General features: G+C 27.4%; 1 protein-coding gene across 11 annotated transcripts in view; it reads left to right on the forward strand.

Moving 5' to 3' along the window:
- The first annotated feature begins 6,648 nt into the window (after window positions 1-6,648).
- Window positions 6,649-15,455, forward strand: part of LOC148229064 (FMRFamide receptor-like) — a 130,993-nt gene continuing 122,186 nt past the window's right edge. Inside the window, exons 1-2 of one of the 11 annotated variants that reach the window (XM_088197133.1) lie at window positions 6,649-6,800; window positions 11,071-11,291. The gene's annotated coding sequence lies outside the window, so the exon portion shown is untranslated. The other 10 variants (XM_088197138.1, XM_088197131.1, XM_088197130.1 and 7 more) reach the window with 10 other exon arrangements.

The following is a 15,455-nucleotide window of genomic DNA, read 5'->3' on the forward strand; positions in this document are numbered from 1 at the left end:
TAGGTTTACGCCTCTACTATTACCTTTATACGTTCGATATACTTATCATTACTCCGATTGATTGATAAATATAATAATGATTTTAATTTTTATAAATTTGTTCAAAATATAAACAGGGCTCAATGCAGAGTATTCTCAACAATCATTTAAAGCATTTTATTAGTTCGTAATGCTGACAACACTGTTAGTACCAACGAAGATCAACTATTGTATATACATAGTACATACATATACTATAAAAAAAGTCTTCCAATCCTTTCAAATTGATAGTATATAATATATGCTTACACTGAATCGGTAAAATCGCTTATTGCGTGAAATAGATAAAATTTTGCCTAATTCGTGAAAAACGCAAGCCCGTTACTTCATTCATGAATTAGGCGAATTGGGCAGGAATGGTTTTCCTTATTTAGTACATTGAGCAAAGTAGATAGTAACATTCATTCAAAAAGTTTTTTTGATAAAGCATTGCTAAAAAAGGAAAATAAATAACCGACATCTCACGATACGGTACTTTTAGAATATAGACGAGAGGGGTTGCAAACATTCATTAATAATATAATTGAAGTCTGTTAAAGATACAACCCAAATTTAAACACAGAAAACGAAATTTATGAGTGTATGCACATGTACAATATATGATTCAATTTGTGGCGTAGACAGAGTTTCATTTTGACCACACACTAGAGATAAAATGCCGGATTGATAATGTCAGGACGACAGGATTATTATATAACATATAGGCGCGACCTAAGCTCAGGTGTTCTCATTGTTCTCACATATAGAGTTAAAGATGATCGAACGTTTAAAAGCATTCGTAATGTATAATATATCTACAAATGAATTCTCCCGTATCTCAAAATATAAACTAGAATCTAGACCTGCCAGTGGCTAAGACGAGAATGGGATAACAATCATACTATGATAATAAAACAGATAAGCAGTGATGTCGGGCATCGTGTTCCGTACATTTTAGAATATTTATTGTGTTATATTACACAATCTGCATTTTAGAGTGAAAAACGTTTGCATTTTAAAATTTGTAGATTTAATTTTATTGTTTTAATAAAACAATTTTACTGTTTACAAGCATTTAAATAATATAGTTTAGGCATTATGGCAATATTTAGGCAAAAATAATTTTTAATGTAAGTTTTTATATAATGTCGAAAATGAACTCTAGTTAATAAAAATAATAATTAATAAAAGCTATATTTTCGTATGCTATGATTTTTCTTATGGTAAAAGAAAGGAAAAAGTTTTCTTTTCTCTCTTTGAATATGATTTGTGGTTTGCAGGTGAATCGCCCATCAGCGGTTTACTTTATAAACTTAATTTTAAGCTTGAAGTTTTTTTAGTCCAAGTGAAACTTTTCTTTTCAGCCTTTATTAAAATTTTGATTAGCTTTCCGGACAACTTATTGGAATGATAACCCAAGCTTGTTTTAATTATAATAAATATAATGTTACTTTTATCGCAATCGTAAAATATGCACAAACGTCTGTTTTTATTTTTATTCACGTATAAAGCTTAGACAATAGACAATAGGATGTTTTCGGTGACAGTTACGAGGAGCAGCTCTAAAATATTCTTTCTATATAAAAGGGATTCTCGTGTCTATATGCCGTTAAAAATCTATGTGAGTGGTTATCCGCAAACAGATTACTATTTAACCCTAAAAATGTTGTTCTATGACCTATTCTAGAGAAGCAACACAAAAAATATAGAATGAAGTGTATTACAAAGTGCATTATCACAGTGTCATATATAAAGTGGAACAGATACCACCAGTACATAAAAAACACATGCAATAAAACTTCTAAGTGTTGGGATTGAGGAGCTTGCGGACACTGTGTTCCTTCTATAATTAATCTGATTGCCGAATTATGCAATCGATGCACTTCTTATTCTCCAAAGCTAACACGAATAAAAGTAGCAATGTTTGAATTATCTGGGGTATACAATAGGGCTATTACAAACACGTGAATATAGACTCACATGCGCACACGTACTCATACATGCGACCAACATGCAACGTCATATTATTATCATTATATATGTGTTAATTTATTACTCATACGAATACAGTTAATGCACTTGAAAGTTAGTGAATCGGATTTTTATTTATTTATAAAAATTGTATGTAAAAACCGATGGTATTGAAAGCAACTGAATTTTATGTGCAAAAGTAATAATAATACTAACTAACGTATTACACAAGGTTGACGCATATCTATACAGTATATTATGTTTTGCAGTTTCTAAGAAGTTCTTATTAAGCAGAAGTGACACGTATCTTTTTTTTTTAAAACGTTTAACGCTTGCATCGACAAATTATGCTTCACAATAAAGCAAATTTTCTTGTTGTGATAATTTAAATTAATAAACATGCGGTTTTACGAGCCGTTGGGCTTCACGCTAGTGGCCCGACTCGACTGTCCGTCATACAATGGCCACATCATGGAAGGGGTTAAAGAGCAGACACATCCCATCGAAAGTATAAAAATGATTCTTAGCATTATGATATTTAAAAAATGTTACTTATCAAAAGCCCCTCAAAAACAACGCATACCTACACTTCGTCTCGCTCTGAAAAAAACGCGAATGTAAAACACTCCATATTTTAACTGAAAAAAATATGCAAAGAATTTCTTTCATCGCGAATAGTATTATTTTTTGAAACAGTTAAAATTTACAATTGCTACATGGCATTTTCGGTTGCTTTCGGCCGCCACATTCGCGTCACGTTTTCAATTGCTTCTACTGGAATAAATTGATATTCAGAAGGATGGTGTAATTAATCGTGTCCATGTCGGAATATCAATTGCGCAAATTTGGGCGATAAACGGGAATAAAGCGGACTGTCAAAAAAGTTTCATAATAAGAGCTGCAAATATTAACGAGCTTATGAATCCGCTGTTATCAACATTTTCAGAGCGGTGGGTATAAGGGATGTAATAATATTATCAAAACTCATTAAGTTGATTGACGTGAAGCACGATAGTAAAATAGTTTTTTCCTCATGAGGGCTACTAACTTTAGCAAAATTATGAATCCATTGTTACCAAAGTTAACATTGATAGGAAAGTAAATGTACGAAATAGGCGATAGTGGATATAATTGACAATTTACGAGGAGACGCGTATTAACTCCAAAGCTACTAATTACTATCACAAAGATATTGTATAAAGATAGCAAATATAACCCAATGTTAATTATCAATTAGATGAAATATTAAATAAGTACTCGTATTGGGCAATTTTAAGCGTTTATTTACAATATTTATACGCTTTATGTGAAAAACAATATTGCGTATCCGAAAGGACGTTCATTATCAGTTCCAAAGCAACAAGCAACAAGCTACTAAGCACATAAACCAAACATAAATATCTTAGCTGCAGCATATGTGCTAAACAAATTAACAAACTTATATTATTATGCATATATAAATGTCTATTTTTTGGGTTTTGAGGCCGAAAGGGTGCGACTTTGCGGTCAAAGATAGATTTCAGAAAATCTGGTAATGGTAACTGGGATTGTGGTCATGATGTTTTCGAGACATTCGCTGATGTCTTTCGTGTGGATGTGGGTCTTTCGTCTGTCAGTCTAAAATTGTTTTTGGTCGTCTTTAATCTCGAATCGTCTCAAATCATTTGATCATTTGCCGATGTGAAAAAGTGTCATATGATTCGAGACGTCTCTGGCGAGTCATAGATGCGAATATTGTGGGCCAATTACATCGCTTGATGATACGCCATATAATTCAAACATTAATAAATATTTTATTTGTGTTATATTACTTTTTTTACAGATTTATTTTGATTATATACATACTTATCATAATAAATATATCATTTTTAAACAGTAAGAATGTTTTTAATTGTTTGTGCGTTTAAAAAGATTTTTCTCTGTATCACAAAAAAGATGAAATAGTCAGAATCAAAGACTGAAATTCAGTGCCGCGTAGAAAATGTTAATAATAATATTGAACCAAAAGAAAGGATTTTATACAATGAATATAAATAAATAACACAGCCATGATAAAGTAAATTAATAGCTACAGTAAATTTAAGTTTATTGTGCTTAAAGTAACTTTAATAACCGCATCTTTCACGATATAATCAAATTTATTGCTTTTGTTAAATTTTACTACATTCTATCATAGCAAAATTGTACAGTTACGACATTTCTGGTGCGGATAAAGGATAAGAATATAATTACCGTTATTTTTGTTGTTAGGGTTAGAGTAAGTAAGTTGAATTAAAACATTGGTAACCTAATAATAAAATTTTTGCCATTGGAAAAGCGTTTCAGATTCGTTTAGCATTTTCATTTGCAGTTATCCGATCGATCGTCGGCTTACCGTTTCGCCACTTATCAACCCCTCATTAATCATCCTTTCCCTACGCAGCGTGCCTATTTGGAAAATACTCTCATAACGGAATTACTCGATCGTATCTTGTCGAAAAAATATGTACATTGATTTAATATTTTTACCGCTCGTTCTGTATTTTATAATATTTTTAAAGCAATTCTTTCTTACATGTTTTTTAAACTGTCTGATAATTGATCTTAATAAACAAATGCACATTCGAAAAAAATATTTTGAAGCCCCGAGGTATTGAATTCTTTTGTTTTTAATCGTTATTTTTTTACCTGTGCGTTGTTTGTTTTGATTGTATATAAATATGTGGCTTGTTAATTAACTAAGTAAGTTTCAACTATGAAAATAAAATATATACATAATTTGTTTAAGGATTAGAAGAATATATTAATTAAACTATATAAACAATCATAAAACAATCTTCGTAATGAAATCTTAAAATTTTCAGTTTCACCGACGGGCTCCGAGACTGAAAAGTGAGTTTTTCCATTTTTAATACACCTAAATTATTATCACAAGACCTTTATCGTTAATAACATTACGAAATATTATATTATTATATATAAGACGTTGAATGTGAGGATATTAATTTTTCACACTAACCTCTTATGTGCCTATAGCATATATTTCCTCAGCAAGGGCCAAGAAAATTCGTTTTAAAAAATCTTCTTCAATAAATGGTTTTCCTTTTTCAGCTATAATTTGATTAGCTCGAAAACTTGCTTTAACCATATTTTTATTACTAATTTTTGACGTTTTGGGTGAGCTTCTCGAGTTTTTTTGTCGCATGTTCTGTGGTGTAGTGTCGTTTTAAATTATATTATTTTAAAACAGTCACTACTTCATTGCAAATTAGACATATGCAACTTTATTTTTCACAAATAAATAACGAATTGCCCACTGCTCATTAAATACGCGACACTCGACGACTAGTTTCCTTTTCTTTGACATCAATATATTAAGGCACTATAATTGTATAAAACTCATGATAGTGAGGTACTGACAACTAGTGTATTTAAAAAGTTCCATAATTTTTTGTGAATAATTTCTATCGCAGCTTATCTTATTTCTGATGATTTGAAAAAGATTAAATGAGTTGACCTTCATTGATCAGTAATTGTATATAATAAAAAAAAAATTAAAAAATGATTGATCAAAATAATTATTTTTAATTTAAAAAATATTTATAGGTAATTAATTGATTTTCTGTATTAATTCGTTAAATTAATTAATATCGGTAAAGACCGAGAAAAAAATTATAAATATGTTCGAATATTCGAATACTCCATTATTTTTTATTCAATATTCAAATAGTTGAAAATATAATTGAGAACCCTAATTTGAGAATGTTTTTATTTGAGGACTAATCCGATAATTTCTGGTTTAGAATCAGGGACGTCATTTCAGCCCTATTTATTATATATATTTTATTTAGATTCATTGTATTTAACTAAATGACATAATTTTCTTTAGCTATATTCATGAAGTAGCATGGAAAAGTTTTTCAAATTTTATTACGATCTTTTTACTTTCGACCGTTGAATAACCACCTGGGTAATGGTGGTTAGACAATAAAACCTAGCTTAGTTTATTGCAAGTTGTTATGAGTCAAAATATGATGACTGGTGGACAAGGTCCCACCGGCCGTTGTACATCCGTCGTGGTCCGTCAATGAATGTTGCTCTCGCCATTGTCATGTGCCGCTTAGTTTAGTGCGCAAAATAAATCGCCGCTTTAAAAATAGTCTTATTTTATTAAAGAGCAGAAAATATGTCTCTAACGGGAATTTTAAGATTGCATATTTATTTTTTTATATGCTTTAAGCAATTATTTTAGCTCGTTCCTTGAAATTTTAAGTATATGAAATAGTATGTTTAAATCAATTAAAATTAAAATGTGAATATATTTGTAATTACAATAAGGGGTGAGGTTAAAGTGATTACCCACGCATATCTATTGATACATCTGCCTTTTCGAGCAATGAATGTAAGCATATCTCGCTTTTGTTATCTCGCAGCCAAAGCATTAGACGTCTGATTGTGCGATACTTTCATTATATTCGTCGAAACAATAACATACTTTGTCACAATACGAAATCTATTACGTATTATTTTCTTTCAATCCCCCGTAGCCAGAGGGCGCCATAAATCAAACGCAGAGGAAGAGAAAGAGCGTCGCTGTAGCATTTCCAGTGATTTTATTGTGCAATAGTTCGCGAAGTGGCCGCCGCGCGGCGCTGCGTCGCCGGCGCTAACATAGCGCGCCTTTTCAGTTGTGCGCCAAAATCTTGAGCGGCGGCAGCATCGCGACGCGCTATCTACAACTCTGAAAACTATCGCCAAAGTGCGTAAAACTCATAGAGAACCTCGGAATAAATTTTAAAACCAGTGAAGAATGTGCGCAAGTGTTAAAAGTGGTGAATAACAACAGTGTTAATTAAATCGTAAAAGGGGGGGGAGTTTAATGAAATGTTTGTGATTTGTATTAATATTTGAGTGATTTTAAGGAAGGGTCTAGTGTTTATGTAAGCCTCGAAGTGTTTGCAATTAAGCTATACGATGCCCACTTGTAGGGGTCACTTAGCCCTGAAATATATTCAAGAAAGCGGTGCTATTTTGGGGGTGCAAATCCTTTGTGAGGTATTCTTATTAAATCATGGTGTTAAAAATGAAATAAATATTTTATGGCAATTACTACTACTAAACTAAACCAGGCTACTTTTATTTGTAGCACAACTACCATAAATAGTTATTTATTAAAAATATTTTTATTAAAAAATAAAATAAAAATAATAATATTAATAAAAAAAAATATTATTATTTTTTATTTTAATAAATATAAGAAATTTGACGTTTTTTAATAACATTCTTAATTTAATTATTGATGCAATATTTATTTTTCCCGTAAATAAGGAAATAGCAAACTAAAATACTCGTTGCAAAAAATAAAATAGTAGTATTTTTTATAAAACGGTCAGTAATATTATTATTAAATGGTCAATAACTAATATTAAACGGTCAGTAAATCTATGATTGCAGTTATTTCTACTGAAATTATACCTACAATTTAAAAAATTGTTAAGAATATTTCATATTGATTTTTAGGGATCCATTTTATTTAAGTTTAGTAACACTTATTACCGTTCTTTGTTAATATATTCAGATTCGTTCATAATATAACTGACTATTAACTTTAAAAACATAACATTTATAATACAAAACCCTCCGTATTAAAAATACTTTTTAATTAGTATTTTAATTAGTTTTTTAAAAATAAATAGTAAGTACATAGTGATAATATATTGTCAGTTGATACTTATTATTTGTCAGAAATAAAGACCGTTAAATTAAATTAACAAATACGCAATCAAAATAATGTGATAAATAATTTTTGCAGTAGTTTGCTAAATAATATAATTTTTATGATATGGTTACTATGATTACTATCTAATTTTTATAATAACTCTCTGTTTTAATTAAGTAATCTTTCAACTACTGGCCATTAAATAAAACTACTGCTTGTTAGTTTAATCATAATAAATGGTCAGTAATATTGTGCTATATATGTATATGGCCGGTCGATAATTAAAATTAGTCAGTATTTTGCCCAAAATGGTTAAAAACGTATTGATACTAAAATTATATAAATATTTTGTTTTCTTACGTATCCATTGTATTTCATTATAGCAACAGTTATAGCGTTATTTTTAAATAAAGTTACACTATTAGGTTAAAATGTATCTTATTAATCCATTAAAAAATATAACATTTAATATAAAAATAATGACCATTTTTAAAACTACTGACTAGTTGAAATACTTTAAACTTAAATAAAATATTTTTTTTAATTTTATAAAAACCGTTATAAAAAATTTCAATAAATTGCAAAAAATAAATATTTTGCTATTATTATGATTTAATATATTTTTTTAAATATTAAAATTACAAATAAATTATTTAACTATTAAAAAAATATTAAGATTAAAAACCAATTAAATTTTAAATGTTCAGTAATATTTTGACAAACTGGCAGTAAAGCTTTAATTGCGGTTAAATTATAATTAATGTGATATTCGTATATATTTTCTTATTCAAATTTTATGGTTCTATTTATTTCATAATTGTTTTTTTATTAAAATATCAGCTATTATTTTAAAATTACACATTCAGTATAAAACCTGTTTCTTAAACTACTGATCGTTTAAATAGTTTTTTTAAAAATATTTGCCAGTTTTTACTTATTAATCCTCAGTAACATTGTCGTAAAGAGTAGGTAAAAATCCTATATAATTTCATAATTTTGTAAATATTATTACCAAGCATATAATTATAAAACATAACATGTATTAAAAAATATACTATTAAGTAATTAAGAACCATAGAAAAAAACCTTAGAATTTAAAAAAAATATTAAACATTTATTAAAACTACTAATAATTGTAAGTAATTTTTAATTGAAACGCTTAGTTAAAAACCAATATAAATTTGTTATTTTAACAACATTATTAATTAAAAAATATTATATAAAATATAAAAAATAGCACCATAAGATTTATGAAACATTTAAAATAGTTACTAACTTTAGAAAAAATCATAAAAATAAATTGTTAGTAACTTTACAGTGAAACGATTAGTAAAAGCTTTTATAATTTTGTCATTTAAATAATATTCTTATGGACTATTTAATTTAAAATCATTACATACATATATGTTTTATAAAAGCAGACTCTTAAATAGTTACTGATCGAATAAAAACTAATCATTTTGTAAAATACTAAATATTTATTAAATTTACTAAACGTCAGTTTCTCATAAATTAATGATAAGTACTTTTTTAGTGAAAGTTTATATGAACCCTTCATTTTAAAAATATTATTATACACTATTTAATTCATAAACATTACATGTATTATAAGAAATTGACCCTTAAATAATTACAAAACATTTAAAATAATTACTGACCTAATAACAACCAGCCTTTATTAAAATAACAAAGAATTTATTGTAACTACTGATCGGTGTATGTATTTTAAACAAATTGGTTAATTTAAAAACATTAAAATTGATGTATAAAATCTAACCCTAAAATGATTACTGATCATTGATTATAATAGCCGTGCGTTATCAACTGATCATTTAAATAATAATAATTGATTTCAATTACTGAAATTACTGACATAAAAAATTGCATCGCCTTAATTTATGTAATCATTTTTACAGGTTATGACATATTAATTAATTACTAAATATATTATTGTTAGAATTATTTTACCATTATAAATAAAAGCCACTGGTTAATAAGCAACGCGTAATTTATATTTAATTGTTTAATTAAAATTTTAATTTAAAAAAACCCATTTAAATTGTACATTTAATTTTTTTCAGTATAATCTAAAATGTTACCGTTTTTATTACATTATTGCTGTTTAATGAATTAATTACAAATTTACTAAAAAAAAAAATGTTAAACCCATTATTGTCTTAACTCAATCGCTATTTTTTATCATATTCTTTTTTTAATAAGAATATAATCTAATCATTATATCAGATACGTTTTTACTTAAGTATAATAATGTAAAAATATCGAAAGTCATACAAATAGTGACATTATCTTTTTTCGTATTACATAACAGCAATTTTATTAAACTGTAAATACAAAGGAAAAGGCAAATTCAAGGATAAGTGATATTCGATACTAACTTCAGAAAAAAATTGTAATATTAACGATCGCTTCTCAAAGTTGCCTTTGGAACTCGAATTCAAACAGTAAAAAAAACATTGGCAGCAGAGGATTGATTAAAAGTTTTGACTGTTATTTCTACTCTAGTTTAAATGATTATGGCTATGCATGTGTATATGTAGAGGTTTAATAATTGTGCACAATGTATGTAAAAGTCATTTTATCACTGCCATTGACGATTGATGAGCTCTGACACTGAGCCAAAAACCTCGTTCATTCAATTCGCAATGAAACAATACGCGTCATGTCATGTTGGCACCAGCGGTGATCTTCATCTATCTCGTATCATATATAGGATGATTCCAAAAAAATATTATCCATTTGTCATAAGAAAAATAACTTAATCTTCGAATGCTTTTTATTTAAATTGAAAAAAATGTCTAAATTAATATTTTTATCATTTTAAACTTCAACTAGTTAATAATAAAAATTGTGAATTATGGAGAAAATATTTGGCTACTGTAGTATATAACATACATATACATATAAATGTAAATAAAATATAAATTCAGGATCAAATACGATTTATAGGTTTATAAGTAAGCCCAAGCTTAAGATTTGCGTTTTGTACATATTGGTATTAATTTATTTTTAATTTAAAAGCTTATGTATTTTAGTATAAATAAGTTTATTTTGCCCAATAAGTATGCTAAAATAATAATAGTTATTTATTATTTAGATATTATATTATTTGATAGCGAAAATAATTTATTTTTTAAACCTTTAATGGAAATAAAACATCTGTGATACATCCTACAGGGTATAGAAAAATATCCTCGCAATCGAAATTTATATGCTCATTTACCTGGTGTACCAGCACTTCCCACTCTTTTATCCAAAGGCAATTTACGACATTTTTGGATATAGCACTCACCTCTTGCAACCAATTACCGAGCCACAAACACAGACCTGACCTGTAAATCTCCCTTTTGCGAATCCGCCCTCAGCGGGCTTTTCTCAGCATATAATAAAATTATATTATAAAAAAGTGTCTCTCTAGTGATTAACGAGTCTCGCAGGACTCGTAGATATCTTGTAATACTTTATAACGAGCTTGCGCAACTATCATTTTCCAGTGGACTCGAGCAGAAGATAAACAAGAACAGAATGAATAGTGAGACGTCAACGACACCTTCGTTCGTAGAGAAGATATGCTGAATCACCAAACGTGAGTAGTAATAATTTATTTATTATGCTATAAAGTCTCTCGAGCTATTGAACTATTGAATAATAAAACGCACACTCGAGGTGCGTTTACAAATTTTAATGAGACCGAAAAGTAATAGGACTAATTAAGCGCGTTTTTTGTAACCCTTCAATTATAATGTCGCATAACGCCCTCGCTTTCCGTTGGCTTGTCACATTTTGGAATTGGTTCAAGTATGACGTAACAACCACCCACAAATTACACAGTCGTGTGTATGGTTAGATTATTGTATGACTATTAATACGCCTATTGAATAATAATATAATCCAAATAGTTACATTACATAATATTTTACATATATTAGTAATAATGAGACTAACATATCAATAATAAATACATATTATTGCTTAGTTTGAATCAAAGTGTCGTTATCATTATGCAATATATTACTTTGTGATATAAATCATTGCATGATTATTTTATAATGCATTAAAACCTATACGTAATATTGTTTTATATGTAGTGGCTTACTTTTTCTGTATATAATTATTAGTATAGGTTTGATAATATATAATTAATATAAATAAAAAGCTATTAAAATAGTAGTAGAATTTGTTAACAATGATTCTGTTACACTTTTTACAAAATATTAATTTGAATTCCAAAATTTCATTAAAATAAATATAAACTATTATTTTGTGCTTATTTGTTGTTAAGCTTAAGGATTAATTGCGTTATTTTTCGTTTTATTTAGCGATTTGTTTTAATTTTTGGGTAAAATAAAAAAAATATATTTACAATAAAGGTCGGAATAGCGTAGTCTGTAAAGTTTCAAACAGGTAATTTAGAGGCCTTGAGTTCGAACCATTGCAATTGACTCGAAATGTTATTTATAAAAATGCGCTTTATTAATAAAATCAGCCCAAGTTGAAAAGTGAAATCTATTGATTATGCATTATTTTACATAAAAATATGAGATTTATTAACTAAAATTAGGTTTTCACGTAATACCGAGTTAGTTTTATCTAGTTTAATGTAATATTAAAAAAAGTTTTATTTTTTTATGGGATTTTTGATACAAAATTGCAGACATTTAAGGCTTAGGGTTTATTTTTAAGTAAAAGGTAGAAATTATGAAAGCAACGATAGTTTTATGTTCCCAAAAACCATAATTTTCAAAAATGTGTGTACATACAAAAAAGGATCTAAAGTTATAATTTTATTTAGAATTTAATTATAATTTCAAAAAAATTGAAATTTTTTAACTTAAAAAAAATTATATAATATTTATCTGTGCTTTTTCCAAAAAAGTAACGATTTTCATATTTTATAATATCCTTATTTTAAAATATCTATACAATTTAGTTTGGCTAAAAAATTTAGCCGAAATATTCACAAGGTTCATCTTTTAAATGTTTCATAGAGATCTTAAGATACAGTAGTCTTTAAAAACTGATATGCTCCATTACAAAAACTTGTTCAAAAACAAGAAAATAAATCGTTTTTCTAAATATTTTATTTATTTAAAATTGCTATATCATAACTGTATTACCTTACAATATATATGTATACTTACATGTATGAAAAAAGTAATGTCGTAAGAGTTATTTCCAAAGTTTATTTAAAAAAATGTTTTATGCAAATTTCCATAAAACTACGGTAGTATTTGAATCTTTAAAAAACAGAAAATACATAAATATAATATAAAAAAAAAGTTATGTCATAAGACACTTTACTTAAACGATATATTTATGTAGAAGGCTCATTTAAAAAATAGTTTCATATAAATCTAAAAAAAACTATGTTTATTAATCTGTATTCAAAAACAGTTATATCCCATATAAATACATACATGAACATATCTTATAAAACTCTTTACTTAGCCGAGATGTTCACTAAAAAATCATGGAGATCTAAATAAAACTACTGTTGTTATTGCGTTTTGAAAAATCGTTATATTTTATATACATACTATTTTATAACATTAATAATATTTTAAAATTAAAGTAAAACATATTTTTTTTTAATCCACTATTTTTTTGCATTTCTACCTTTTATTTAAATGGTAATTAAAATTATTCTAAACTTGCTATTTAATTAACTATTGGATTATATATTTTTTAAGTAAAAAATATTTTATAAATAATAATAAAAATTATATTAAATATTAAGGTTTGATTTTTGTTTACATACATATGTCATATAAATAATAATATCATCTTATAATGATAATGTAATTTTTGTTCAAAATTTGCCAATGACTTTTGCGATTGTTTTATATTTTCGTGGGAATATGATATAAATAGTGATATTATCTTTTGAGCATTACATAAAATCAATTTAATAAGACTGTAAATACAGTTTCAAGTATAAAAACATACATTAGTAATCGCTTAACATACAATATTTAAAATATGGACTCAATCATAAATATATTTATTATAATCGTGTGTCGCGTTTTGTACTAGTCTTATATTTACGTTTAAATCGTTTATAATACATCGAAAAAAAGTTTCTATCAAATGCATATATCTCATGAACTATAACTAAGTTTTTAAAATTTGTAAAATTAGTTAAGTAAGGAGCAGAACAGTTATATAAAAGAGTACATTATTGATGATTTTTTTGTGGTATAACTTTTAAATAGTAATGATGTAAAATCTTTTTTTTAACCGCTGTTATACCAATGAATATTTAATGAATATGAATAACAAATTTGTGTCGATCCTATAAGACATATGTCTAATACATATAATATTCTATGCATACGTGGACAAATTTATATTTGAAAGTGCTATTTTTAGCACACGATTCTAGTATGTGTTTTGATCTAAAAAAGAAACATTGAAAAACGCTGTACATATATCTGCAATCTTTCAAGAGTCCATTAGACTCATTAAGGGGATTTTCATAAAGTGCACTACGAATCCGGGTTTTCCACACCTTTTAGTATCTCAGCTTGAAAATAACCAGTTGTTTCACACATACCTATATCTGATTCTTGTGTTTTCGTGTTTGAATCTAAATATATACATACATAAATTTGTTTTCCTTCTCTTGAACATACATATCAATCCTTTTTTATTATGAGAATTGGGTAAAACTAGATTATATAAAGCGAGATGATGTAAATTCATGGAAAATTTAAATTTATACTCCGTTCAACGGATGTTGAGCTATTCAGACTTTTCCAAAGAATGATATATAATATTTAGCAGTAAATATCCGTAAATTTTTTTAAATCTCTAATGCATTAATTTAATTTTTTTATTCATATTTATTAAACACATAGTTTCGAAGTTATTTGTATAAAAAAAATATTTTTGTATTTATTTGGTCGCCGTTCCTTCGAACCTATCCAACCTGTTACGTTGCTCTTTATACATTTTTACAGACATATTCATCAATCACTGTCGGCAAACACTACTAGACCAACAACGCGGGTTTCGTCCGCGTCGTTCCAAGGCCATTAACCTTTGGTGCCTTTCAAAGGCAGTGACAAAATCCCTCGATTTTAAAATTCAGATTTAATTTTTTTAGTTACTATAATATCGTCAGTATGTGAGGTATGTTAATTGTACCACAGTGATCTATTAACGAGATATATGCGGCAATTGATAATTCTGAATATGTATTATACGCTGACAACCAAAAGTGTTTCAGAATATTCACACAAATTCTGATTCACTATAGGTATTTGTATTCTAATGGCTTTTTGAAAAGAGTGTTAAGATACAATTCATTGTATTTTAAATGAAGCGTGTATATATTAAGGCGCTTTTTAAAGTTCTTAGGGGTGGTGTAAAAAATCCGGCAATGCTCGACAATTTTCAGTTGCAAGCTAGAGTGGCATAGAGTCGCGATCGCGTCCCTTATTCTTGATCGTTGCGAGCAGGACTTAAGCGCGCATTAAATAATCTTGTCAAGGTGTATGTCATCTGTTATTTGTTCATGGTAGAATAACTGCTTAATATTTGTATGCAGGGTATGACATATTTTAAAATTAATTTAAAAGGCAAAAGTAAAAAATTCAAAACATTTGTATTGTATATATTTACTCAAGATCAATAATAGATTGGCGTCCTTGCAGAATCCATTAAATTTTTATCATCGAACGTCTTAAGGAGACTTTGACGACATTTCAATTTCGTGTCCCAAGACATACGATCCCTCATTTTAATGAGA

The sequence above is a fragment of the Plectrocnemia conspersa genome, unplaced genomic scaffold (genome assembly GCF_051122295.1).
Source record: "Plectrocnemia conspersa isolate PC_06_02 unplaced genomic scaffold, ASM5112229v1 ptg000011l, whole genome shotgun sequence".
Lineage (NCBI taxonomy): Eukaryota > Metazoa > Arthropoda > Insecta > Trichoptera > Polycentropodidae > Plectrocnemia > Plectrocnemia conspersa.